This window comes from Delphinus delphis, chromosome 12 (assembly GCF_949987515.2).
Source record: "Delphinus delphis chromosome 12, mDelDel1.2, whole genome shotgun sequence".
Taxonomy (NCBI): domain Eukaryota; kingdom Metazoa; phylum Chordata; class Mammalia; order Artiodactyla; family Delphinidae; genus Delphinus; species Delphinus delphis.
This window is the reverse complement of record NC_082694.2, coordinates 86,301,887-86,327,061: the sequence shown is the minus strand read 5'-3', so window position 1 is coordinate 86,327,061 and position 25,175 is coordinate 86,301,887.

Below are 25,175 nucleotides of genomic sequence, written 5' to 3'. Positions count from 1 at the left end.
CCTTTCCGAGTAAGTGTAGCCAGAAGCAAAGCAAGGTGCACAGGAGAGACCTCGGGGTGAAGGATGCTGGGCGGACAAGATGGCCAGTCACCTCTGCAAAGCTGGCGACGACCCGGGGATGCCGCAGCGGCCGGGGACCCTGAGTTGAGGGGGAGCAGCTAGCGGAGTGGAGGTGACCTCCGAGGGGGAGGGAGCTGGAGGATGGACACGAGCGAGAGGAATCAAAGGAACTTTGTTGCGTTTGGATTAAGGGAAAGAAAAAGGAGCCAGGAAAAAAGAAATGGTAGAGTCTGTAAATCTGATTTTTCGCTTGGTTGGTGTGACTTTAATGGAAGTGGAAAGGGGGAGATCAGGGACACTCTTGGGGACATTTAATATTTTAGTTGTTGGAGAAACATCTAGAGAAAGGTCCTTGAAGTGAAGAGTTGGCCCGGGGTGAAGGGCCTGGCCGAGCGTCTGCAGCCCTTTCCCTCAATGTTCCATCTGGAAGGTAAGTTCCACATGCTCACCCCCCTTCAAAGTAGAACCGGGGGTGGAAGGGACTAAGTGCGTCCACAGGAGCCCCCGCTGTGCAGCCTGGAGAGCCCAGTTTCCAGTCTTTCCGCTGTGCATCCCTGGAGCGGGTACCAAAGCGTCCTGTGCTTCCCTTTCGTCTGGGTGCTACAGCTGAGCTCAAGCGTACACGTGGTTGTCAGGACTAAATGGGGTCGTAGGCTCAGAGAAAGCTCAGTAAATCACAGGGACTGCCTCAGGCTGTCATCCTGCCAAGACAGGGACCCTTCTGCCTTGTTGGGGCCCGTGTCCCCAGACCCTGGCACTGAAGCCTGAAGGAAGCTTCCTAAAATGTGGGCTGAAGGAACCACTCAGAAGTGAAAGCTGGATTGGAAAGCTCTGTGCCAGGGTTCTGGGGGGAACATGGCGGGTGGCAAACCCTTGTGAGTGGAGAAGAGTCCCCTGTGTGAGTCAGCAGGTATCAGAACAGAAGCCTGCTCGGCTCTAGGGGAGAAAGGAGATTGGCCACCATGACTTTCTCCCTGTTCTCCTCCACGGAGAAGATGACGTAGGGCAGTTTACCGATATTTCGGGAGAGGCCTTCTGGAGCTGTGTTCTCAGCCAGAGCTTCCTGCTACGACACACTTGAAGGACGTCATTCCCACGTGTAATAGATGAGACCTCTTAAAAACACAGTAAAGAAGCCATTTAAATAGTGAGACTAAATCTCATTGTTATCACAGTAATTCATAATTAGCCAACTAGCAGGGCCGTGCTGGGAACCGGTGGTCACCTTGGATTGCTCTGTGGGTGACACGGGCTACATGTAAAAAGCAGTTCTCAGCTTTGTGTTCATCCAAGAATCACATAAGAAGGCAAAGAATAAGAGTTAGAAATGATTCTTTGATATACTGTATTTTTTAAATAGTCCCATGGTCTCCGAACTCTAGTAGACCAGCCATGATCAGTTAGAAATCACTCATGCGAGCTCTTGAAGGACTGCATGTGCCACGTTGCCTTGAGAAGTTGTGTTCTGGTCCTGATGCAGTGGTCTCCAAGAGTGGTTGCTTAGCATCCTTGGAATCGCGCAGCATCCTCTGAGGGATGATGGGGAAAAATAGTCATGCTTTATTTATATTTATTTTCTAGCTTACAAAAATGAAGAGGTTATCCTTTCATAGCATTTACTGATTGGACTGACAGTGGCACACATATATAATTTGGAAATAATACATATATTGGGGATGATGCTCAAAAAATGTAATGGCTAGGATTGTAGGATGTGACAAGATTAGAGGCTTCTGTTCTGGAATAGAGAAGAGATGGCATGCTCTACTACTAGGGTCACTGGATGAAGAAGCAGGGAACTGGCTTCCAGTTCTGTCCAGTCCCCAGTTCAGCTGTGCAGTCTTAGGTAACTTGCTTTGCTTCTCTGTTTTTTCACACATAAACTGGTGGATGAACTAGATCATATTTGAGGTTCCCTTTGGGTCTAACAAATAATACAAACAGCCACTATTTATTTACCCTCAGAGGGCCTGTTTGGAGGCGTTGGTATAGACTCATGCTTTCAGAGCCTGCAGGTCCTATAAAGGAAGGAATAAGGAATCCAGCTAGATAATCTGTGACCCTTGGAAGCTGGAGAAACAAGGCCTACCTGACACTTTAAACACCCAGTGGTCCAAACTAAAGGGGCCTCAGCTCAGTGTTTTGTTCTGTTGTTTGGGGGATGGTCTGTGTTGCACTTCATAATGGGGAAGGGGAGAAGCAAATAGTTTACAGATTTGTCAATCCCCAAACTCAAGGTTTTTTTGTTTTTTGTCTTTTTTTAAATTGAAGTATAGTTGATTTACAATGTTGTGTTAGTTTCAGGTGTACAGCAGAGTGATTCAGATATATATATGTACTTTTTTAGATCATTTTCCATTATAGGTTATTACATGTATTGAGTATAGTCCCCACTGATATGTAGTAGGTCTTTGTTGTTTATTTATTTTATATCTAGTAGTGAGTGTCTGTTAACCCCCAATTCCCAATTTGTCCCTTCCCCTCTTTTCCTCTTTGGTAACCATAAGTTTGTTTTCTACGTCTGTGAGTCTATTTCTATTTTGTCAATAAGTTCATTTGTATCAGTTTTTTAGATTCCACATGTGATATCTTATGATACTTGTCTTTCTGTATCTCATACTAAGTTTTACTTCACTTAGTATGATAATCTCTAGGTCCACCCCTGTTGCTGCAAATGGCATTATTTTGTTCCTTTTTATGGCTGAGTAATATTCCATTGTATATATGTACCACATCTTCTTTATCCATTCACCTGTCGCTGGACACAGGTTGCTTCCATGTCTTGGCTATTGTAAATAGTGCTGCTGTGAACATTGGGGTACATGTATCTTTTTGAATAAGATATTTTGTCTTTTCCTCATATATGCCCAGGAGTGGGATTGCTGGATTATATGGTAGCTCTATTTTTAGTTTTTTAAGGAACCTCCATACTGTTCTCCATAGCAGCTGTACCAATTTACATTAGCATCAACAGTGTAGGAGGGTTCCCTTTTCTCCACACCCTCTCCAGCATTTATTATTTGTAGAGTATTTGATAACAGCCATTCTGACCAGTATGAGGTGATACCTCATCGTAGTTTTGATTTGCATTTCTCTAATAATTAGTCAAATTCAAGTTTGATATAATTCTTTAAAACATTTTTATTGTTATTTCAGTTGACAAACTTCTTTAACTGCGGAAACATAAACATATTATAGCACTAATACAGATAACATAACATTTTATGAAACACAAACCTGATTTTCAAACATTCCAAACAAATGTCAAAGTCACACAATCAAAATTACAGACTTCTGGGCCCACTGCCCAAAATATCCATTCAGTGTTCTTGAAATGAGACCTAGAAACTATATTTTTAATCACTGTATCCAGCTGATTCCAAGGCTGAGGGGCCATAGACCAGGTTCTGAGACCCATGGCCCTAAATCAGAGAGAGAATCACACAAAACAAAAATTACTTTGCCCCAAGTCAGTGTCTGAGGACCAAATAAGGAGAATAAACACACCCTTGTCTTGCCACACCTTGATTTTTCATCGCTTGCTCATTGAGTGACTATGCCGTGGGGAGGCGTGTGGTGAGAAAATAAAGAAAACCTGCCTGCCAATGCAGGGGACACGGGTTCGAGCCCTGGTCTGGGAGGATCCCACGTGCCACAGAGCAACTAAGCCCGTGAGCCACAACTACTGAGCCTGCGCGTCTGGAGCCTGTGCTCCGCAACAAGAGAGGCCGAGATAGTGAGAGGCCCGTGCACCGCGACGAAGAGTGGCCCTCACTTGCCGCAAGTGGAGGAAGCCCTCGCACAGAAATGAAGACCCAACACAGCCAAAAATAAATATAAAAATAACTAAGTAAATTAAAAAAAAAAAAAGACCTAAAGAAGAAACACATGGCGAATATCTTCTCTAACAAAAAAAAAGAAAAAAAGAAAAATGGGAAACCTTATAGGCCTGTTAATAATGAGCAGACTGAGTATTTACATAGTTCAACACTGTCCTAACCTCTCAGTCCGTTTTGTCTTCTGGAAAGTGATGCACAGCAATGAGAACGATGGCGGTTCTCAAATGGTGGGCAGGTGTCAATGTCACTCAGACTTTGTGGGTTTGGATTTTTACCTGTGACATGAGGACCAAAATCCTCCCTTCATAAGGGTGTTCACTTGCTTCACGAACATTTGCAGAGCTCTGTGAGGCCTGCTGACGTAAATTAACTGGCACTAAAACTGGCCTCCAAAGATACAAAGCCTTGGGACTGGGTACCAAAGGAGAGAGAAGAAAAGGAAAAAAGTCCAGGTTGGGACCCACGGTTTGTTGTATGTTTTAACATACAAAATAAAACAGAAGGTGGAGGTGTTCTGCAAGAGATAACAAAGGATAAAACAAAAACAGGACATTTCCCACATAATTGCAGGGAACAGATGTAAAAATTAAAAGAAAAAACAAGCAACTAGCCCCTGTGTAATGTAAGGGGAATGATTATCTCCCGGTTACAGGAGACTGTTGATGAAAGACTTCACAGAGTTGAAACGTTGATGGAGATACATAAATGCGTTGGGAAGAACAGGAGGATATGGTACTGTACACTTGAATGACTTATCGTGCTAATTCGATGCTGAGAGGTGGGGTTTGTATACTTCAGAGAGAAAGAAGAATGGAAACCAAGTTTAGTTGCAATGGGAGGCTGCTACCCATTGGCTAGACCAGACCTGAACCAGGGAGGAAGGTGGCTAAAGAAGAACCAAGGACAGATGGTTCATGCTCAAGTCCAAGGTTGGTGGGAACTCTGAAAGTAGAAAGCACCTGAAAAATTGTCCAGGCCCAGGAAACCCACTGAGTGACAGTCAGAGCCCTTCCAGGACTCAGCCTGGCCAGAGGTGGTTCCTGTGTGGAACCTGTGCCAGAGGAAGTTGCTCAGCTGGCCCAGACAGTGGTCTGGGAGAGTAACAAACTGGACACCTCAAAGAATTACAGGGATGCCGTGGATGCATCTTAGTACTGCTTTGGCCACTGTTCCCTTGATCAAATTTCCCTTACAGAATTACTCTTACCAAGCATCTGGATTAGAAGGTGCATTAGTCAGGATTCTCCAGAGAAACAGAACGAATGGAATGTGTGTGTATAAAGAAATGTATCCTGAGGTATCGGTTCAGGTCGTTGTGGGGTCTTGGCAAGTCCAAAAACACCTGAGGGGTTAGACCAGCAGGCTGGAGACAGCGAAGAGCTAGGCTGCAGCTGAAGCCTGAGGACGCTCTGGGGCAGAACTCCCCTCACGTGGGGGTAAACCATCTTTTTGTTTTCTCAAGGCTTTCACCTAATTAGATAAAACCCACCCATATTGTGGAGAGCAATCTCCTTAAAGAAAAGTCAACAATTTAAATGTTTGTCGTGTCCTAAAACACGCTCCCAGAAACAACCAGGCAGCACAGGTAATCAAGGGGTCAGGACCAGCATCTAACTCTCTGACTTCTCAGGTCAAGAGCCTGTGCGTTAGGGCACTCCAGCAGTCCCCATGCCCTAATCAGTAATCTAGCTCTTGTGACTGTGTTACTTCTTTTTTTTTTTTGCGGTACGCGGGCCTCTCACTGTTGTGGCCTCTCCCGTTGCGGAGCACAGGCTCCGGACGCGCAGGCTCAGCGGCCATGGCTCACGGGCCCAGCCGCTCCGCGGCATGTGGGATCTTCCCGGACCGGGGCACGAACCCGTGTCCCCTGAATCGGCAGGTGGACTCTCAACCACTGCGCCACCAGGGAAGCCCTGTGTTACTTCTTTTACACTTTCTATGGCTGTTATATTTTTTGTTGCCCTTGTGACTTTGAAGTTCTTAACAAGCATTTGTGGCATGAATGAATGAGCTGAGGAATACCATGTCTCTCTTTTATTACATAGAGTTAAATCCCCAGGGAAAAGAGAGGGTGGAGTTTGGTTTATAACTGAGAGGGTGATGAATGACTTACCGAACTGCTGAAGGATGTGTGCCTGGGTGATTGTGATTATTCACTATGCTGACAACCATCGACCACAGCACTTTATTTAATAGGAAAAGCCAATCAAAAACCTTCGGAGGGCTTCACTGGTGGCACAGTGGTTGAGAGTCCGCCTGCCGATGCAGGGGACACGGGTTCGTGTCCCGGTTCGGGAGGATCCCACATGCCGCGGAGCAGCTGGGCCCGTGAGCTGTGGCCGCTGAGCCTGCGTGTCCGGAGCCTGTGCTCTGCAACGGGAGAGGCCACAACAGTGAGAGGCCCGCATACAGCAAAACAAACAAACAAACAATAAAACTTTGGAAAAAATATTGGGGTGCCCAGAGTGGACCATGGGATGTTTAATTTTCATGAATACTTGACTGGGCTAAGGAATGCCCAAATAGCTGATAAAACATTATTTTTTGGTGTGCATGCAAGAGGTTTATGGGAAGAAATTAGCATTTGCATCAGTTGACAGAGTGAAAAAGAACCACCCTCACCAATTGTCTGAGAACCCCAATAGAAGAAAAAGACACAGGAAGGCTGGGAGTGTTGTCCGCCTGACTTTCTGCTGGGACGTCCATCTCCTCCTACCCTCAGACGTCGGAGCCCCTTGTTCTTGAGCCTTTGGACTTGGGGACTGACACCAGCAGCTTCCCTGTTTCTCGGGTCTTTGGTCTCAGAATGAATTAAGTCACCCACTTTCCTGGGTCTCCATCTTGCAAATGGCAGATCAAGGCGTTCTCAGCCTCCATGACCCCAGGGGGTCAATTCCCATATTGGATCTCCTCTTACACATCTCTATGTATCCTACTAGAGAGTCCTGGCTAACGTAGATCCCCGGTCCTATTTCCAAATCCTAATACCCATCAATATTTTCTCCTTCTTCCAACTAATTCCATTCCTGAAAACCCAAACTAGGTAAAACACATTAATTGAAAGACAATCAGGAAATCATATTAATTATTAGGAAAAAAATATTTGGTAATTTTTTAGTAGTTTAAGCTTGATATATTTTTTTTTCACTGAGAGGTAAGACTTCAAATAGGCTAAGCAAACAACTGCATAGCTCTATTTCAGTGACGGATGGTGGTTCTATTAGCTTTGGGATTTTTTTTTTTTTGGTTATTTTTCTTTTAGTTTGTAAAGCCTTCTAATAATCTTCAGGATGAAAGATACTATGTAATGAGTCTTATCATTATACTTAATGAACTTTTGCAGTTAATATTTCACAAACAAAACATATAAAAATCATTCATTTTCTAGATGGAGAAATAGTAACATATTTACATAGCCATAAATTTACTATGCCATAGATAGAAAATTAGTATTGAATACATAATGTAAGTAAGAAAATAATGATGGTTTACAATACAAAAAAAAAAAAATCATGATGGCTCACATATTTCTGTTTGAACTTCTCTAATTATTTCACAAGAAGTCAGAAGAAAGAGCAGACACTAAGCATTGAGTAATGTCCTGGTGCCAAATGTGACTCTTGCTGCTTTTGAAATAGTTGATTTTCCCATTAGGAAGATTCAGAAAACGCTAATAATATATTTACTAGCTATTAATTTTCATGACCTATTAGTGGAGTTCACTAATGGACTCAGGCTTCCTAAATGGAAAGTTATATTTCTTTAGCATCTAAGCCAGGACCCTGGCATCCTATATGATGTCTGCAATATTTTCTGAACTGTTTTCTCACGTGCTTTTCAAGGTCCCATTTGGCACTGAACCCAAGGCCCTGTTGTGGAGCACATGCAGCAAGTAGCCGAGGCTCTTAGGCGCGAGCAGTAGAAATCAACTCTGGTCACGAATGCAAATAGACAAACGTACTGAACAGTAGAATCTTCTGGAAGGCTGCAGAGCCCAGTGTGGAAACAGAGACACAAGGAAGGCTGGGTAGCAGCTAGCACCAAGCCCAAAAAACCAGGCCCCAAAAGCCATCCAGTGGTTTCTGTGTCAGCACTCTGCAGGGGACACTTCCACTGTCCCTGCAGCTGTGACTCCCCCTGACATGTTCCATTGCAGCCGCCCAGGGCATAGCTCCACATTTGTAATTCCAAGTTCAGAAGAGGTGCATCTAGTTGGCTGGGAATGTGTCTTGGTCTTTTTCAGCTTCTACAACGAGAGGCAGCAATACTTAATGTAGGAAATTTCCCAAAGACAGTAAGAGGACTTCAGTGCTGGGAGAAGTAAACAGATGTCACGTATATACACTTGTGTGTGTGTGTTCGACTGCACGTATACAAGCACACAGATTCAGGTGATTACAGGTATATGATTTATACTATCATGAGTCAGGTTTCTTAAATCAGTGTGTTCTCTATCTGTAAAAAGAACTTGGGCGCTCTTTCTGTATAGTCTGGTAGAGTTTAACTAGCACCAGAATTCTCCCATGAAACTCCTTTACTATTTGAGGTGCCTTGAAAGAAAAATAGAAGTAAAACAGATTTATTTTGATGTCTTTTGTCCTTGCTTTTAATCACCTAATATTGTAGAGTAGGCTTTTGATATTGCTAACTTCTTCAAGAAGGATTTCAAAACGTTAACATAATATGTTTACACTTCGATCTAGTTAACCTTTCCCCTATTGCTAGGCAATAGTTTTGACAAAGAGGTCTTTTTTAATGTTTCTCCTCCATGAGATTCTACCAGAATGGTTTAGGGATGCTAATCGTAGGGGCGTCTGCACCCACCAGACCCTGAAGGCACTATGTAGCCTGCCAATGACAGTAAAGCTTCCTTTAGCTCACTCAGACTTTTCTAGTTGACCCAATGGATTCTTTTTAACGTATCAAATCATTTATTTAATTCATTAACAAAATCAGGAGGAGTACAGCAATAAAAAGGGATGACTAAAATGTGCAGTTTATTCTGGGAAGACAGTATTCACTATGCAGCTCTGAAAATAATTTATGGGCTACATTTATGTTGAGAAAACTGGAGGAGCGCACAGGTGAAACTGAGCTTTACTCCATCCAGGTGCCAGGAAAGGCTCCCCCAGGGTGCAATCCACCCTACATTTGTTCAAATTTGTCTCAAATTCCAGTTCTGCCCCAGTAGCCCCAATAAGACCCTGAACATCACTGAGACTTTGCTGTCTCCTCTTTAAAAAGAAGGCGCTGAGAAAGCTACTGTGTGCAGCGGTAGTGACCTTGAGGAACGCCTACTAGGTTTGAGGAGCTTGACTGTTCGGTGCTGGGGGCTGGCTCCAAACAGTGGCGCAGGACGGAAGCCTTTAGGCTGCTTGGTCGGGACACCATCCTCCAGGCATACCAGCATATGAAGAATCAGAAACCACAAATTTGACTTTTGTAGACCTAGAAAACCATTGTCTGCACACCTTTTAGTCAAAAACACGTATTTTTCAATTTTGTCAGGACTGAAGAGCTTATAAACGACAAAACAAGATCAGCCTGGAAGGTGGGTTTATACTGATAAATACAAGCACTAATGCTCCTCTCCCTGGGAAGTTATTTCTCTAACCTCAGCTACTGGAGCGCCACCCAGAACCTGCAGAGGGAATTGTTAGGTGCGGCTCCCTACTTGCCCAAGCCTCTGGCAAGTTGAAACAGATAATGCAAAGCCTGTCCCTCGTTAATTACCATGGCTTCTGGAAGACTTCTTCAGTTCCCATTGATATTTACTCTAATCTTGGGAAAAGTCTCACAGTCTCGCGTGTCTCATTCAGCCAACACGTTTTTATTGCGGACCTCCTTGTGACAAGTGGCGTCTTGGGTTCGGGAAGCAGCAGGAGCAAAATAAAGTCCTTCTTCTCATGGAACTAGTGGAGGAAACACTAGATAAACAGATACACGTATTTCAATCAGTGAAGAAAATTTAAAAGGGGTGTGAGAATGGAGCGGGTTTGTGCAAAAAAAGATGGGCTTTGATGTAAGACACAGGGCTACAGGACAGCCAGGGAAAGTCCTTTTGTCTAGGTGGCACTGGAGCAGAGACCTGAGTGGAGAGTGGGTCCAAGCCATGAAGATAGTTGATGAAAGAGCCAGGCGGGGGGATAGTGAGTGCAAGGGCCCTGAGGTGGAAATGCACTTGACATATGTGAGGGGTAGTGAGGACAGCTCTCCAGACTGGAAATAACACATTTGGGGGTAGGATGTGGCTGTGAAGGGAGACGAACAAAAAAAAGCCTTTACAGTAGGAAACAGAAGAACTGTCAAATAGAGACATCAGAACCTAGCAAGAATAGCTATTTAGAGCCACTTAGTGTTGGTCTAAACTGTCCCATGCCCCTCCTGTCCCTCTGAAGGGGTTACATTATTGTACAGAGTACAGTATAGTTGCTATCCGTATGATAAAGCTGACTTATTACTCTGAGTTTCTATTTGTTTTCAGCACTCAATTTGTTTCAATTCCAAAAGCATCTCTTCAGCCCTTACTACATGCGAGACACTATGCCAGGCTTTGGGAATAAAATGATGAATAATTTAGTGTCATCACCTCCCAGGGTTCACCATCTTGCTACAGATGAAAGGTGTAACTCTGTACCTTGATTAAGAAACAGGGAGATGCGGACAGATGAATAGACGAAGAAGATGTGGTACGTGTATACAATGGAATACTTCTCAGCCACAAAAAAGAATGAAACAATGCCATTTGCAGCAACATGGATGCAGCTAGACATGATCATACTAAGTGAAGTAAGTCAGAAAGAGAAAGACAAATATTATATGATATCACCTATATGTGGAATCTAAAATTTGACACAAATTAACCCATCTATGAAGCAGAAACAGAATCAGGGACATAAAGAATAGACTGATCGTTGCCAAGGTGGAGGGGGGGTGGGAGAGGGTTGGATTGGGAGTTTGGGATTAGCAGATGCAAAGTGGTTTATAGAGAATGGATAAAAATCAAGGTCCTACTGTACAGCACAGGGGAACTATATTCAATATACTGCGATTAAACCATAATAGAAGAGAATATGAAAAAGAATGTTTGCATATGCATGGCCGAGTCACTTTGCTGTACAGCAGTAATTAACACAACATTATAAAACAACTATACTTCAATAAAAAATAAATTAAAAAAAGAAAAGAAACAGGGAGATGCTGCATGTGTCTTAGAAGGCTCTCTACCCAACATGGTTTCACTTTTATTTAAACTACTTAATGCTAAAAGGATAATCTTAAATTGCTGAAAAATTCATTGACATGGAAATCCTTACTCCTAACAATGCCAGCCTAGGTGTACTTGTACATACATACATACAATTATACACATGAACCAATAAGTATATAACACTGCAATACTTTCTAGACAATGTCTCCAAACTGATGAAATGTATTCTAACAATCAACAGCATGAGTCTGCTTCTGCCCTACTACTAAGAATGGGTTTCTTGAAGCTTCTTCTCAAAGCTCCAGCTTTGACAAGCAGATCTACCTTTGGAGCACGGCTGCGTCCCCCCGAGGGTTAGGTGGCCTGGCTCTGCTCCTGTACCCGGCGCCCCCTTTGTTTCCCTGAGGAGAAGGACGTGGCAGTTTTAAAGTTAAGGATGTTGGTGACCCCTTGCCCTTACATCAAGGTCCTTAGTGTTTGACCTAGCAGCTCCTCCCTCCAAGAGATGGAGTCCATTTTCTCAACCCTGGAGCTGGGCTGTCCCACGACTAGCTTTGGCCTGTAGAATGCAGTGGAGATGATGCTGTGCCGGATACCATCTGGCCTGGGGGAGCCATGTATGTCTCTGCTTGCCCTTTTGGAACCTTGGTTGGTCACCCTGTAAGCGAGCCTGGAGCTCATGAGGCTACAAAACCAGAGTCCAGCCAGCTCAGTGATCCCAGCTGAGGTCCCAGACAGAAGGGAAAGCCCACCTAAAGTCATCGGGCCTGACTCAAGTCTGACCTGTGAAGGAGTCCACAGGGGACAGAAGAACCATCCAGCTGAGCCCACCCTGAACTGTAAGGTGGTTGGCTGAGGCCAACAAGTTTTAGAGTGGTCTTTATGCAAGAAAAGCTTACTGATGCAGCCTCTGTGCAGAAATACACCCATGTGCATACCTCGATCCACGTGTGTGCTAGAGAAAGTGATGCCGGATAAGAGGGATAACATAAGTGTACACTCAGATGTAAACTTGCAGAAAATAAAAATTGGCACAAAGAAACCAATAGGCGTGTACATCTCATCCCTAAGACTACCTCAATGATTATTTCAAAAATATTGATTCACTTATTTTTCACCATCTGAACACCTGAATGGGTGCTTAGTGAAGCAGACTGAACCAGAGAGTTTTGGTCTCTTCCCTGAGGTTGGAGAACAGTGCGTCACATGCTGCGGCTGATGCAGCATTTTCTTGTAAGTTCTTTTATTTTAAATAAAACATAATTGGGAGGCGGAACAGGGCTAGAATCTATATCCCTCCTTTTCAGATACTCAGAGGGCTTCATGCCGTTCACTCTCCTGCTTCCTGCTGGCGAGTTTGCCAAGATGTGTGTGTTACTGGCTAGATTTCCTTCTGTCCTTGTTGTTGCCCCACTTACATCTATGCTGCTCCATCCCCCTCCAAATTAGTATCATTTCCTGTTTCCAAGAAATCTGCCCATGAACTCCTTCTTTTTACATCACTGGCTTGAAGCTACATCCCTAGGTTGGGTTAAGTTTCAGTTTGGGGATGGAAAGGAAAAAAAAATGGAAAAGAGTAAATTTTATCATTTTCCCACCAAAGCTGACTTAATTCGATGGCATACCGATTTATAAAACCCCTCTAAGCCGTACGCAAATAATAATTTTCTGGTGTAAGCAATTGGTATGTATTATGGGTAGAATTGTGTCCTCCCCCAAGTTCATACATTGAAATTCTAACCTGAAGTACCTCAGGATATGCCCTTACTGTGAAATAGGGTCATTGCAGACGTCATTAGTTAAGGTGAGGTCATACCAGAGTAGGGTGAACCCCTAATCCAATATGACTGGTGTGCTTATAAAAGGGGAAATTTGAACACAGACACGCGCACAGAATGAATGTCGTGTGAAGATAAAGATAGAAATCTAGATGCTTGGGGTGAAGCATCTCTAAGACAAGAAACGCCGAAGATTGTCAGCAAAGCCCCCGAAGGTAGGAGAGAGCCTGGAACAGACACTCCCTCACAGCCTCAGAAGGACCCATATGTGCTGACACCTTGATCTCAGTCTTCTGACCTCCAGAACTGGGAGATGAGAATTTTCTGTTATTTAAGCTGCCTAGTTTTTGGTACTTTGTTCTGGCAGCCCAAGCAAACTAATACAGTATATTTACCATTTTACCTGTCATTTGCTTTAATAACAGAGTGCTTTCGGCTCGGTATGTTCAGCTTCTCACCTCCCCTTTCTCCCAAATCCCGCAGAAATGACAGTTAATATGTACCTAGGAAGTACAGCTATAATTATGCTAAGAACATTGGAGGAAGATGCACTGGTGGGTCGGAGACTTTATCATATGTTTGGGAAACCAAAAAGGACCTACGGCAAGATGAAGCCGTGTGGAGAGAGCAGCATCCAGGATACGCATGACAGGGGTCTGCTGTGCAAGAGACCCCTGCTCACCACAGAGCTACTATGTTCCTGTGAACAGAGCCTGGTCTTGGGAAAGTTGTAGCAGTCTACTAGGAAGAGAGGAGTCATGTGTGAATGATATCAAGTTGTCATGCTTGTCATACCCGGGAAGTGGGTTAAGACACAGAGGCTGAATGACAACTGGAACGGGAGTCAGAAAGCCACCTTTTCTGCCACTTTCAGTGCAGCATCCCCCAAAGATGCTGCCTCTGCAGTGACAGCCCTACTGTATTTGTGTATACCGTGGGGATGAGAGGCAGCACGGAAATGAGACAGGACCTGAACGGGATCCTGTTACTGCCTCCCCTCAAATGAAGCCTGTGAGAAACCTGACGTCATCCAGAAGAGAAGCAGGGTTCGTACCACAAATAAATCATTTCACAAAGTGAAAAAGTGGCAACAGGAATACCATTTCTTATGATGCAGTATTTACCATATTACCTGAGTCAGCATTGCCAGAGGGTATTTTTCTTTCTTGTGGAAATGAAGGCAGCAATTTTTAAAACATACTAGTCTTATTGAAGTTTATTTAAAACATTTATGGTTACATTTAAATATTAAGTGAAATAAAATGAAAGAAGCAGTCCGTGGTTTCTTTTGGTTGTTTCCAAATTTGTAGCACAGACTTTTCAGGAAAGGGTAGAGGCTTTCTAAATTTCTTCTACTGGGAAAATTTACCTGAATTAGTCAGGATAAGCTATGGTGTGGTGATTAAAAAAAAAAAAAAAGAAAGAAAGAGCCAAAAGCAACCAACCAACCAACAAGAAAAGCCCTCTGGATCCTCAGTGGCTAAAAACAAGGAGGTTTATTTCCGGCTCCCATCTTGCACGATTCACATCAGCCAGGGCCACTATTCCACACGTCACTCCAGAACCCAGGCCACTGCTAGAAATGTCTCTGGTCACGCCAGAAAGTCTGCAGCAGCAGCAAATTCGCTTGGCCCAGAAATTCCATGTGTCAAGTCTTCTCACGTGTCATTGGCTAAAACTAGTCACATGGCCCCGCCCAACCACTCCGGTCCAAGAAGTGCATCTCTGTGATCAGAAGGTCCAAAGCTGCACATATGGACTGAGAAACAACATTCATGATTAATATGTTACTTAGATAATGGCTATTTCATACAGTGAAAGATTGTGATTAAAGCCTACATGATGTATTACTAATAAGCAGGTAAGATTATATAGGGCAATTGTTTTATGCAAACATTATCATTTTCTTTGTTTTCTGCCACTGAACACAATTTTTTCTATCAAGCCTCTACTTGGCCCAAAGGCAGAAACTTACTATTAGACAATTAGGGTCAATTTAGTCAAATAGATGTTTATTTAGTTCAGTGTTTTGTATAAATTACAATGAAGGACTGGCTTCTGTGGCAAAGGGATAAGATTTCCTCAGTAATCTACATCTGACCATGTGGGCATTTTCCGAAATGTAAATTATACACTTGGGCTGGAGGTCCTGAGTGCCTGTGACATTGGAAATCACTGGAAGGTAGGAGCCTTCACCTGGGTCCAGGCTTCCGTGTCACGCATTGTTCTTGCTACGTGAAAGGAGACATTGGCCTCTTCTTCTGATGAACTGGAGGTGACGGGAACCTCTCTGCTCAGCTCCACTTCTGCGGGGGCTCACGCCTCCCCGGAGGTTACAGAGGAATTTTGCACCTTGCTCACGTCCAGCCCAGGATCAACCAAGGGCTGTGACCTGGGGGCGTGAGCAGGTGAGTGGCTTAGATTTCCCCGCAAAGGTGCGCATTAACCCTGCAAGTGTTCTTACAAATCTCTGGCTTTACACCCAGAAGCCCAGGAGTCACTGCTCGCGCTCTTTTTTCACGTTTCTGTTAATAGCAACTCACGTCTAAAGACCGTGAAAGTTAATATTTCATTTGAATGGAAACGATGATGAAGTCAAAAGGCATTGGTACCACTGCACTGATGGACATTTTTAAGTGTTATCAGGACACACATGGGGACATATCCAAGGAAATGTGCAATCTCAATAGTAGTTTTCCCAATGATACAACTGAAAGCTCTTGGATTTCTAAAGGCTTAAGATCAAATCTCCATTCAGACACTTACCCGTTGCTTAAGATTGGGCAAAATAGTTCATCCGTCTGGGCTTTGTTTTCCTGGAAAATACGTGGTGTGGATCAGTGCTGGCACAGAGTGGATAATCAATAAATAACAGTCCTCATTACTGCTATTAATATACTCCTAATTCATGAATGATTAATGGTAGGAGGGCTGCTAGTGATCCAGCTTGTGGAAGAACGGGAAATCAAGTCGTATCTAATCTGTGCTTTACAATATAGCGTAACATAAATTAATTCAAGAAAATCACTGGCTACTAAGTTCTTCTGTATCATTATAAACATATAAAAAGAACTATTTAAAAATCACAGGATCGATATGATGTTGGGATTTGCTTCAAAATAATCTAGTAGATAACAACAAGGTCCTACTCTGTAGCACAGGGAACTATATTCAATATCTTGTAATAAACTATAATGGATAATCTGAAAAAGAATGTTTATATACATATATATGTAACTATATGTATATATATTACTGGATCACTTTCCTGTACACCAGAAACTAACACAACATTGTAAATCAACTATAATTCAATAAAAAAATCTAGTAGATGAGTTATTAATGAAGGGAATGGCCATGAATTATTGATTATTGAAGAGGGATAATATAAACGTGAGGTTCATTGCATTTATTTTTCTGTATGTTGGAAATTTTCTATTACATATTTTTTGATCACTGGTACACATGTTTGAAGGCAAATAGACAAGGGGATTTTATGCTTATGGGTATTTTGAATCAAATCACTTTTACAAAACATTACCTCTTTAATTCTCCCTTGCTAGAATGGGGATGTCTTATGAAATTCACATGGAATTTGAAGATCCGAAAAGGGAAAAAATAACTTAAAGGGAACTTTATTAGATAAAATGCAAGACAGTTGCCATTTTAAAATAATTTGTTTTTTAAAGTCTAATAAATTTCAGAAATATATAATTATTAAATAGGTATATATTTATTAGAGTTGTAATTAAATACATATTTTTGTTAGCTTTTTTATTAGAATATATCTAATTTAGTATATTAGAATAGATCTTGAATACCTATTATGGGCTAGTCACTCTATAAGATATACACCATCTCACACCACTCTACAGTGTTCTTTTGTGGGTGTAATGGGGATATTCTCATCTAAAGTAAGTCAGTAAACCAAGGAGCAGAAGGGTTAAGTAGCTAACTTGAGGAAATTCAGCTAGTAAATGACTCTTTTTGGCCAGCTGTCTCTGGTCTTGATTCTTCCACTATGCCTTCTGCCTGAGCCAACACAGCTGTTCATTAAACACCTAGACCTCAGCCTTAAATAAGAATTTATGAATGAGGTCATCCAATTAGGTCAACACTGAGAATAACCGCTTAAAATCAGGTTTCGGTGCTGTTTGTTACGGGGAAGTGTGACGTATGGTTGGTGTGAGTGCTGACTCTAAAGGCTGCCCAGCTTGGCCGTGACATCAGTTGCCACTGTCTCGGGTCCCTCAGAGCCCCCGCCGGTCCTGTTCTGCGTGCACTGTGTCCAGGCACCAGGTGAGGCCCATGCCTCTGGGCTCCTGCACTGCAGGGGCTGCACCCTGGCCTGCTGGACAGGCCACCCAGCCCTCAGGAGCCCTGCAGTGACTGCTCCACCCGGAGGGCTCCCTGCTGCCCCTGTGGTCAACCCGCTTGCCCTCTGGAGCGAGTGTTAACCCTTGGACTTTGCCCCTCCAAACGGCATTTATCACTGGTGCTTGTGTGTTTATACAACGGCGCCCATTGATTACGGGTTCGTGTCCTCTCCGTTTATGGCTGTGTCATTCACTTCGCATCAGGCCTCTCAGAGGACTGACGCTCAGCAGGGGATTCCTGTGTCCCTCCTGCTTTGTTTAGCCCGTCAGCCCATCTGTCTGAACTTGTGTAGGCGCTAGTCAAAAAGTTATTAACAAATGATACCAACTCATTTTGAGCAAGTGGTGTTTACCCACTGAGTGCAGTGAAAGAGCTGATTTGGTCAGTGAGTGTGCGTGCGTGTGCATGTGCACGTGTGAAACGTGTTCTATGGAATTCTGGGAAGCCTGAGTTCGGTTCCTTATTCAACCACTCACCTGCTGCGTGGTCCCTGGCTAATCACCGAACTGCTCTGGGCTCTGCCTTCCGACGTGGTTGTGTGTCGTGTCGGGACTAAAGGCTCTGATGTTGAGGAAACTGAATCTGGGCTTGAGTTCTGGCTGTGCTACTTAGGCCTTGGGCAAGTCACTTAGCTTTCCTCGGACTCAATCTCCTTATCTGTGAGAAGAGAATAGTAGTCCCCATCTCAAAAGTTCTAATGGGGGTTAAAGAAGATGACTGACGCAAAGAGCTTACTGAGTCCACGCCTGGGACACGATAAACTTTTCCCAAGTTCCATTTTTCTCTCGCTGCTCTGTCCCGGGACTCGTTGGGGACTAATGTGTACATGAGGCGTACACTTCATCACTCCTCCCCCCTCTCCATTTTAACAATGTCTTTTGTGTTGATGATATTGTTTTAAGTCTTACAAATCACTTTTCCCCCCAGGAGTCTTCAATCCTTTTAGGTTTTTATAGCTTCCCCACCCCTGCCCCAAACAACCAGAGAAATCCCACCATAGCAACATGGAACAGTCAAGTCAGGGAATGCAGAAAAGTAAAGCAACAATTTAGGGGGAAAAAGAATATCAAATCAGCAAAACTTTAAGGGAAATGGAGGGCAGCAGGGTCGCCCTGCAAGAATCGAGGGGACCAATGGGTCTTAAACGCTCCTCTGAGCAGTGCTGGGTTGCATCACCGCCGGCAGAGATCCTGCCTCCAGCTCACCAAAGGTGGGTGTCAGAGCCCCTGATGGATCAGCCAGCAATCATTCATTAACACGTCCTTTTCTCGCCTCTCTCCTAAGGACCACGGGCCGGAGGGAGACACAGTCTCAGAACAATAAAGTAGCTTTGGAAGTGGAAAGGGCCTCAGGGGAGAGAAAGAAAGAGTGGCTTCTCAGGAGCTGGCTGTGGGATTTGGCCGAGTTCAACTGGGAGCTTTTGCCAGCGCGTGGCGTGGGCATTTTCTCCACACCTTGCCGACCTTCTCAGATTGAAAACTGGGTCGGAGGCATTTGAATGGGCCCACAGGACCCCTGCCTGCCAACGCCCTGCTCCCTTTGTCATGGCTTTCAGAATTAGTGCGGAAGCATGCATAAGAAAGCGGCAGACTTGTGCTGGCTTCCTCAAAAACACTCCTTGTTTAGGGGCTTAGGAATTCCAAGTGCTCCTGGACACAAGAGTGTATTGCAGGTACCGACAAGGGGCTCTGAAATATCACTAAGGAGGCCTGTCAATTGCATTCCTATATTTTTCATTGCAGATAAGAAGCAAAGGGGAAAACTTTGGCTGTGGTGCAGAAGGCCAGCTCTAATGCTGAGACCTTGGAAAGAAGTTTAACCCTTCAGACCCTTGGCTCACTGTTTCCACTGTCATAATGAGGATAATATGGGATTCAGATCCAAGAATATATGCAAATCTTTTCTGTCTTTAAATACCATATAAACAAAGACTATATTATTCCTCATAGCTAAAGATCTAATATAATTTGCATTGCTTTGCTTCTGTTGTAAAAATCCCACTTATTAATTGCGGCAAATGAAAGAAAACATAAATAAGCATAAAAAAAGCAATGAAAGTAGCGTGTAATTCCACAGTCCATTGTAAATATATTGTTTATCTCCTTTCGGTACTTCAATGAATTTGATGTTAGACTGTGTGTGAATTTATTATTATTATTATTATTATTTTAAATCCAAGGCATTGACAGATTGCTTTAGAATTTACATGTGTCAGGGACTGTTCTAAGCTTTACCCAGAGTAAGGCGTGTAGTACAGCAACCTAATGACTCGAGTATGGCTATTATCACCTGCATTTTTACTCAAGTAAACAAAGGCACAGAGAGGTTAAGTAACTCCTCTAAGATTACTCAGCAGTGGATGACAGAATAGAGACTCAAAACCGGGCATCCTGAAACCAGAAAATGTGCTCTCATCCACTAGGCTATGTGGCTTCATTTCTCTCTGGAGAAGTGTTTTTGGTGAGGAGAAAAAGTAGATTTGATCATGAATGACTATTAATATTTTATTACTCTTACTGGCAGGCCACTGTACTCAGCGTTTCCCACACACATACTACCGCGCATCAGTGCCGGGCACAGGACATCTTCACCGAGCTGCATTCCAATTAAGTCAGACCCTCATCCAGATGAGACCCACCGCACCCCACAAGTCCTGATCACACACTGGATTCTGCCGGCCATCTCAGGAACGGTAGAAGTCCTGCCTGTTCCGTCACCTCCCTGACCCCTTCACTTGCAATCCCCGCTCTCTCCTCTAAACTCGTAGCGCCGACTACCCACACTGCTCAGGTCACATTTTAAAATTCAGTCTCCCTTTTACTGACGTGAAATGCACACACACGGTTGTAGGGAGTAGACCTAAACTGAGTACCCAGGTCCTGCATTTTCCCCGTTTGTCTCTGTGTGAGCAAAGCCACACCCCGTCCAAATCAACAGTGAAGCCCCATGTCTTCTTGAATATAGAACAGTTCTTCTTCTCATGCACGGCCTGGTGGGAGAGACGATGTTCAGGTTGGGCATTGCTTAACTACCTCTAACTAAAAGCTTGAATGGATTCAAGTTAAACATTTTGGAGAAGAATACACAAAGGTGGTGATTTCATTCTCTTGGAAATTATGTGAAGTCTCTTAACGTTAACAGGGATGTAGAATCTCTCCTATAAGACTGCATGTGGCTGAAAAAAAAGTCTTCCTGATTATCCTTCTTTTATAACCCACAGTGTCAGGCACAGGTGACTACTGGCTTCAGCAATATTTATAAAATCAGTGAGTGGATGACGAGGGACACAGACTAGTCAGAGGGCTGGTACGGGTCCCAGCAACCTGTGCGTTGGTGCGCTCACCCTGCCCTCCATTCTCCCTTTAACGGTGCGGTTTGCTACTGCTCATCTGAAGTGGGTTCAGGAGAATCAGTGTTCCAGAAAGGGGTCTCCAGAGTCTACTCTCCTCTTCCTGAACTGTCCCATACATTCATACTTGACAGCTGTTAAAACCTACCCAGTTTTCTGATGTTTCCCGATAAGCTTTCATGTTCCCTTTGAAGAATCGTCTCCTATTCTAAGAACCCTGGTTATTTGGGCAACCAGGGAAAGCACACGTGTCCAGGGCTTTGCCAGGCACCCTGGGAAGCGACCATGGCCATGGAAAGAAAACTGGTATCTGCTGGGGCTCCCCGTGAGCCTGGGACCACTATCCTCACTTCACATGTGTAAGGTTTTGAATCCTCACGAGCCTGTCACGTTAGCCATGCTGTACAGATGAGAAAACTGAAGCACAGAGAGGTTTATGAACTTTTCTAAAGTCACACAGCTCATGAGCAGCAGCTTGAAAACTCAAACCCATCCTTTTGGGTCTAGAGTCCCTGCTTTTAGTTGCCCTCACCTAAGGATACTGGTTGAAGCTACAAAGTTGGGTGATTTGAAAGTGCTGCAATCTACCAATTTTTTAAAAATTATTTATTTATTTAATAATTAATTTATCTTTTTGGCTGTGTTGGGTCTTCGTTTCTGTGCGAGGGCTTTCTCTAGTTGCGGCAAGCAGGGGCCACTCTTCATCGTGGTGCGCAGGCCTTTCACTATCGCGGCCTCTCTTGTTGTGGAGCACAGGCTCCAGATGCGCAGGCTCAGTAATTGTGGCTCACGGGCCTAGTTGCTCCGCGGCATGTGGGGTCCTCCCAGACCGGGCTCGAACCCGTGTCCCCTGCATTAGCAGGCAGATTCTCAACCACTGCGCCACCAGGGAAGCCCCTGCAATCTACCAATTTTTATTCTTCTTTGGAAATTACTTGATGCGGCTGAAATCCCCCAGCAAGTGCCGTTTTGTTCCTTGAAGACTCTCATTTTGCTTTCCTCTGGCCTGAGCTCTGCAGGCTGACCCACGTTCCCCCCAAGTCTCAGCTCCAGGTTCTCTGGCCCAGCCCGTGTTTCCCCCTTCACCCCACGGTCCTGGGCACGGAGCTGCACAGGGCATGGGCCTGGGATGTGCTCGTTCCACAGGAGGATTAGCTCCTGGCTACCACAGGGGAGCTCTGTTCGTGTCCCTTGCCCCGGGGGTTGCTGGGTTTTCAAAGTCTTTCATGTACCCAAATCCTATAAAGGCCTCTGATAGATGAGAATTGTACACAGTTTCTACAGCTTAGTGGAAGCGCTGTGGGATGTAAGCCTGGAGACCTTTGTGTGGACAGATCTGAGCCAGAGTCCCTGTCCTGCCACACTCTGCTTACCCTTCCTGCATCCCAACCCCATGCCCCCGGCTCTGCGCCCTCTGTTCCTCCCACGTGGCTGGACATCCGCCTCACGGTAACCTGTCCAACTGCCACCTGTACTGAGAACTGGCTCCAGCGTCCCTTCCCTCCAGAGTCAGAGGGGCAACTCGGCTTCCTGGATGAGAGCACAAGTTAAACGTCAGATGGCCCTGGATTCCAACTGTCCGAGATTTATGATATTTGAAATTTCTCCATTTCCTTGAGGACAGAAGGGGATAACATTTCTATCTTTGGGGGTTATTAAAAGGCAAAGGGAAACTACGCACATAAAGCTATGAGCAGTGCATCAGACCAAGAGTGAGTGCTCAGTGATCAGGGAGTTTTCTCATTACGGGTGTCTGTGTGTGTGTGCACACGTGTGTGTAAGCTTGCGCGCCCACGTACAGCGAGGGGTAGATGGTCACAGGGCTCGCCAGCCTGGTGGAAGCAATTTCTTCCTACTCCAAACCTGTCATTCCTCCCGGCGTTGGTTCCTAGACTTGGTCAGTTTTCACTCCTAACGTGGCTGTTGGTAAGTGTGCCCTCTCTTTCTGCCCCTTTGCACGTGTTCCAAAGTGGCTGTGAGCTCCTGAGGACAGTGTCCAGATCCATGCTAGTCTTCTGTTCTCGAGAGAGCGGTGTGGGCGTGCTTTCCACGACAATCGTCAATGTCTGTTGAGTAAACACATGGATATGTGAGTGTTTGTGCTGTCTGAGTTATGATTTTTACCTGCCAAGTCCATCATCAGAAAGTATTTATTCAGTTACTGACTTTGTTCAGCACAGAACAGGGCAGGGATGCCCAAGGAAACTAGAAATTCAAGTCTTGCCTCCAGCTCACCCCTTAGGGGACTGGTCCACTCAAGCTCTGTTATCACTGAGCTGTGAATCAGGCTTGATGGAGGGGCTGTGGACCCAGAGCCGCCCACCTGCATAGTCTGTCGTAACTTGACAGCGCTCTGAGGATGAGCCCCGCCGTGCTGTCCTGAGTGCCCGCTTCTGGTCCGTCATGGATTCACCCAACGTTTACGAGCTCCCAGCTTCACGAGGCCAGATCACACCCTAAGAGACTAGGACGGGTGAGTCCAAGCTTCCTGACACCTCGGTCTCTCCCGTCTGTCCCGCAAGGACAGGAGCTAAATAAATCCATCAGTCCTAATGAAAAGTCACTGTTTTTCTTTTAATAAAACAGAATGAGTTCCCTAGAAAATTAAACTGAATTACTGTTGAGTCTTTGTATTTTGTCCTTGTTTACTGAGCAAAGCATTAAATATACAAGCCGATCCCTGAAGCTAATCTTCCTCTTTATCCACGGAAACAGAAAGTAGATTAGTGGTTGCCAGGGACGGGGATGGGGGTGACTGCTAATGGGAATGGGATTTCTTTTTGGGGTGTTGAATATGTTCTGGAATTAGGCAGTGGTGTTGTTTGCACAACTCTGTGAAAACCACTGACTTGTATATTTCAGAATGTTACGGTATGTTAATTGTACCTCAATAAAGCCGTTATTTAAAAACAACAACCATAGTAGAGGAAACCTCCACCATTTTTCCCCAGCTGCCCGTTTTGTCTCCTCCCAGGCGTGTTCAATCCAACGAAGGATGCAGGCACAGTGGATAGGAAAGCGGAGGCTTCTGTGGCCAGGAGGGAAGATGCCTGACCCACATCAACTGCAGCATCAGGAAGTGCACATTTGTTGCATCTCCCTTGGCCGATAAGGAGAGCTATTGCTTCCTTTGTGTCGTGTCTAGGTCAATTAGAAGGTGTAGCCATAGGATAAAATACAGGATGTTTGCTCTGTAGAACTCTTAAGCACACCTTGAAACTTGAAACCAGAGGTTGTTGAAAAGGAACAACTGGTTCATGACAGTCAGGAAACTTTTCTCCAAAGAGGCATGTGTTTTATTCTTGAGGGTTGGCCTAAAATTAGTTAGTGATACTTCCTACTTTTATTTGAATGCTAAAAATACTTACTAAGAGATTCCCTTCAAGGGTCAAGAGATTAGCAACCCAAATATATTCAGAGAAATACCAACTGCGTGCTCTCAAATAACACTTAATGAGAAGTTCCAGAAATGAAAATTCTATTCTCAGGGGTGGATGAATTTAGGGAGAAATTGGGCCTCTCTGTCTCTTCCTGTGAAAGACGCAGATGCGGTCCTGAAGCAACCAAGCCTGTTTCCTCTGTAGACTTTTCACCACAAGCACCCAGGTAGATCCAGCATCCTCGTGGGTATGTTGATGGGACAAATCCAGTACTTTCTGGCTTCCTCCAGAACCCACTGTGGGAAAGGTGCAAGGGACAACGGGCAGCCCTGCCCAAAGGAATTTACAGTCTCAAAGAAGAGATAACCCTCATCGATTTGAAGATTAGGAGGACGTGGGACAACTTGTTAAGCTGACAGCCATTTTTCTTTTCTGTCCCTACTCTGGGGCCATGGTGGACGGGACCCAGTCTAAAGATGTCTTCACTGCTTCTGCCCTCAAGGAGCTCAGAGAAGTGGGGCAGGAATCAGGAAGTGAAATAGCCCATCTCCTGGGAGCCTAGGTGTAGCCGGGGTATATGTATGGGGGTCTGTGGGCCACATCAAGGGGGGCCTGGCTGGGATGGGAGTGGGACATGCAATGTGAAGAGGGGATTTATGGGTTGATCGTGTCCCCACAAGATGTGTTAAATTCCTATCCCACCCCCAGTACCTGCGACTGTGATTTTATTTGGAAGCAGGGTCTTCACAGGTAATCAGGTTAGAATGAGATCACTAGGGTGGGCCTCAATCCAGTATGGCTGTGTCCTTATACAAAGAGGGGAATTTGGATACAAACACATGGGGAGAAGGTAAAGATGAAGACAGAGATTGGACGATGCTTCTACAAGTCAAGGGACATCAAAGATGGGCAGCAAACTGACAGAAGCCAGAAGAGGGATATGGGGCAAACCTCCCTCCCAGCCTCAGAAGGAGCCAACCTGCCCACACCTGATCTCACACTTTCAGTCTCAAAACCATGAGAGCACTTTTCTGTCGATGAAGCCTCCCAGGCTGTGGTGCTTTGCCTCTGCAGCCTTAGCAAACTGACCTAGAGAACACTGGATCCCATCTAGAAACAGAGGGCATTTTCCAGGGAGATGAAGGGGAAAGAATACTCCCAGCAGAAGGCGCTCCGTGCCCT